The 4655-nt window shown below is 31.4% G+C and overlaps 1 long non-coding RNA gene across 1 annotated transcript; it reads left to right on the top strand.

Annotated features, from left to right (window-relative positions):
- The first annotated feature begins 1013 nt into the window (after positions 1 to 1013).
- LOC127702073 (uncharacterized) lies at positions 1014 to 3798 on the top strand. Its single transcript, XR_007982277.1, has 3 exons — positions 1014 to 1092; positions 2208 to 2497; positions 3741 to 3798. It is a non-coding gene; the product is annotated as an uncharacterized LOC127702073 (long non-coding RNA).
- The last annotated feature ends 857 nt before the right edge of the window (positions 3799 to 4655 follow it).

Genomic DNA, 4655 nt, shown 5'->3' with positions numbered 1-4655 from the left:
ACATTGAGGTGAAAAGGGTCCAAAATTAAACTTTGTTTGATTTCATCAAAAATTGAATTCTTGGGGTTCTTTGATATGCTGAATCTAACCATGTATTTAGATTTTGGATATTGGACCATAATAGGTGAATGTCCAATTTAAAATTTTTAAGTTCTTAGACCACATTCATTCTGTGTCAGAAACCTATGCTGTGTCAAATATTTAATCACAATCCAAATTCAAAGCTGTATCAAGCTTGAATGTTGTGTCCATACTTGCCCCAACTGTTCAGGGTTCGACCTCTGCGGTCGTATCAAGCTGCGCCCTGCGAAGCATTTTATTTAAATTGGTCTACATTAAGGTCCAAAGGGTCCAAAATTAAACTTAGTTTGATTTTAACAAAAATTGAATTCTTGGGGTTCTTTGATATGCTGAATCTAAACATGTGTTTAGATTTTTGATTATGGGCCCAGTTTTCAAGTTTGTCCAAGTTGGGGTCCAAAATTAAACTTTGTTTGATTTCAACAAAAATTGAATATATGGGGTTCTTTGATATGCTGAATCTAACCATGTATTTTGATTTTGGACATTGGACCATAATAGGTAAATTAAAAAAAATCAAGTTCTTAGACCACATTCTTTCTGTGTCAGAAACCTATGCTGTGTCAAATATTTAATCACAATCCAAATTCAGAGCTGTATCAAGCTTGAATGTTGTGTCCATACTTGCCCCAACTGTTCCGGGTTCGACCTCTGCGGTCGTATCAAGCTGCGCCCAGCGAAGCATTTTATTTATTATATCAGCAGTAGTTTCATACACTAACATATTGTACCTTTTATTTATTATAATGCTATCCTGTTGTAATGATCACCTGCAAAGTGGATTGGCTGATTTTATGTTCTTTGTATGTAACATGTATGTTTGTTCCTCTCCTGATTAACATTTTGGAATTACATGTATGTTGATGTGAAGGAAAAAAGATGTCATTTAAACAAGGAATTTCATTAAACCATGGAAGTACTATATATTTACAGGAACGACAATGAAAAAGAAGTACATTCATATCCCCACAAATTTTTAAAGGAAGTAAAGATACCAACTCAGTTTGTCTAGTAGGTGATAACACACTTGTGGGGTATCTAAAATGCTGCCTTCACTTGTTCAGTAATTGAAGCAAATTTTATCACATGACTGCCTATGTAAAGAAATTACTGTGGTTACATGTAGTTGTTGGTCATCTTAAACCATTTGTTGTCTGTTTTTGGCTTCATAAATGAAGTCTGACGTTAAAAAGATCTCAAAGATCAGACAATATTTGACAAAATAAGGCCTCAAAATTATCTCCATCTAGTTCAGTTTTTATCTGTGATTACTTACCTTTAGAAATGAGAACTTTTATATCTGTTAAGTCATGTAAGTCCAGAAAAGAAAAAAAATCTTTAAAATTAAAAGTTTACAGATAGCTGTGTAGTGCAGTACGGTGCTTAATACCATAAATTTCAAGGTACATGTACCGTAAACATGGTCAATATTTAATATGTTATAGTTATATCCCCTTTTCTCAGTTCTGGATGGATAGAAACACCTCTATATACAAATTTGATGTAACCCCCATCCTCAATGTTGTTTATTGTGTATAAAAATAAAGTGTAGTGGTATCAAAAGACTACTTATATATGAAACTTAAGAAAACAAAATTATCGTGTGTGCGTACAAATTAGATCTTCAACAGTAAACAAATGGAATACAAACGTAACAGTGACCAACAAATTTACTTTCCTTAAATAACTTCTGGTATACTGAATTCTGTTTTAAAACAGATACTGTGGAATATTTATCAACATGTTTTTGACTTGTGGCAATCTAAAAATATCAACATACATGTATAAAAAAATTGATTTATAACTTAACTTTAAATGGAAATTTTAAATATATAAATTAACATTAACAATTCTATAAATTACTAATTATAAATGATTGAAATGATTATAAGGGTTTCAATAACTTTTGATATTACTGTAATACATATTTAGTCTATACTTTCAGCTCTAGTCTGTCTTTACTGACAATTATTTGCTTGAGCTTGACTTCGTTAGTCATTTAAATCATGTTCATTGTCTGAAGCAGCTTCTCATGTGACTATTTGTTTAGCTGGTGTATTTGGCATAATCCTTTCAAGAGTTATGCCATTTAATTATTATAAGAATAATTTGGTTTTTTTTTACAGAGGAAAGGGTCCAGATGACAGCTAATGTACCACATGACAGCTAAAGGACCAAATGACAGCTAAAGTACCACATGACAGAATCTTTTTCAAATTAGACTTAGGTTGTAGACCATAAACTACAAGTGGAATGTGATTTTGAAGATTTGACATTTATTGATCAAGAGTTACCCAGTAGATCATTCCTCGATAGTTTATCGTTGTGGCAAAAGTGCAAAATGATGTCAATACACCGTTATTTTGTGGACTCCCAAGGCACATCCTGACAACCATCCACAGAACGTTGTTGCAAGGTAAAAATTCAGGATGTACTTTTTAGGTATTTTCTAGACAGCAGGTGATAATATAGCACTACAAAACAAAATGTCTCTGCTTAATTCACTGGAATACCTATACTTATTAATAAAATAGGGGTTATATCCTTAGTTTTCATACAAATAAGGTGTGTTGGGTATTTCTGGATGACGGTAGCTGGGTGTTGGGTATTTCTGGATGACGGTGTGTTGGGTATTTCTGGATGACGGTGTGTTGGGTATTTCTGGATGACGGTTGTGTTGGGTGTTTCTGGATGACGGTTGTGTTGGGTGTTTCTGGATGACGGTTGTGTTGGGTATTTCTGGATGACGGTGTGTTGGGTATTTCTGGATGACGGTGTGTTGGGTATTTCTGGATGATGGTAGCTGTTTTTCTTGACAGTTGTTTTGAAAATTTAAACAAAATGGACCAAAATGTTCAGGTCAAGTTTGATCTTGACAGTAGAAATTTGCTGTTACAAGAGTTATGCTGCAAGGTGGGGATTGGATGCATTAGTTAACCTGGAATTTGTTAGATATTTGATCACCTAATTCAAGTTATTTTTACGTTCTGTTAATACTCTGAATAAGACATTAGGGAGAGTGTAGAGTACTAAGTTTCTACCATACCATGTGAGTCATTTCCTGTAAATGCCATTCTCCAAAGTATATAAGATAAAGAATAATTTTTCATACCAAAAAAATAATTCCAACAATTCAAAATTTTTTTACAAAATATGCATGTAAATCTATTTTTTTAACTGATCAGTTCAGAGCTTGAAATTGGGTAGATAGGTGCATTTTGTAACTTTCTCTTTCACTAATTAGAAATTTTTTAAATATCTTTTAAATGGACACTTTAAAGTCTTTACAATTTTTTTTGGAACAAAACTGCAGGATGGCACATTTTATATTGTTTGACATGTTAGAGGCACTTAATATATATACTCTGTGCACATCTTTATATCAAAAGTGAGATGTTTCAAACTTGTGTCAATATGGGTGAATGATTCAATGTCTTCAATTGTCCCTAATCCAGCATTGAAATGGTTGTTAAAACTTGTACAACAATAAAACAAAATGTTTACACAGCCAAATCTTAAATACTCGTTTTATTTGATAAACTATAATTGGTAGTGAGTTTCCACACAATAGGCTTCTAACAAAATAAATTAAAGATTTGTTCAGCTTTTCTGATGATAATTAAATCTCATTAATCATTGTATGTTTAATTTTAAATTAGGAGAGGTATATCAGTAATCCTGTCCCCCTGGAGCAAAGATCAAGGAATATTTCACCAGGTAAGGGAAAACACATGAATAGATTATGATTATCTAATTAGGATCTGGTATTGTTCAGTTGTTTATATACTTTACAAGGAAGACAATTTTGAATTCGTTTCATATACATGTATTAAGTTTTTGAGTCAGGTAAGTTGTGTTGCTTATTTAGTGTTTGCAAACTTGATAAAAATGCTTTTAATATTAAATTTCATTTTACTACATGCATAAGTATTACAATGCTTGCATTTGATTAATATTATTTATTTGTTTGCAGTAAGATTGTCAATTAAATACTTGTGTTAACTTATAGTAAAAATTGTAGAAGTCCATGTATCTTAATATTTTAATTAAAAAAAATTATTAAATGGCAAATTAAAACTTTAAAGGAACCACAGTGGATTTTCATTTATTATTTGAATAGAATCTACCAGATAGTATTTTTTATTCATCTTGATAGAATTGATGATTTTAACACCCAGATACCTTTAGATCTTGATATGGAAGCACATGGTTTGAAGTTGTTTAGTCTCACACATTTAACTGATATGTAAGAATTACCAATTTCCAATTTCCCTTAATGTTTGTTAGATCCTTTTAAGAGATATTTAATGCAGGTGTTTAGATATAGATTGGATATTATAATCTGATGTATGTAAATATTCTTTACATAGCATTAAAAGTATTTGATAATATGAATTGAAATCCAAGTTCTTTTTTCTAACATCTGATTTAAAGTAGAAATCTGATGCTAGACCACCTCCAGAAAGAGGGTTGAATGCAAAAACAAACTTGATGTGGATTTAAAGTGGATTATGTGTGAATGTAATCTTAATTGGTATTAGTTTAGAATTAAAAGCCAATCATTTGTTGCTGCA

This window comes from Mytilus californianus, unplaced genomic scaffold, assembly GCF_021869535.1.
Source record: "Mytilus californianus isolate M0D057914Y unplaced genomic scaffold, xbMytCali1.0.p SCAF_5, whole genome shotgun sequence".
Taxonomy (NCBI): Eukaryota; Metazoa; Mollusca; class Bivalvia; order Mytilida; family Mytilidae; genus Mytilus; species Mytilus californianus.
Note: the sequence above shows the minus strand (reverse complement) of the source record. Positions and strands in the feature narration are given on the sequence as shown.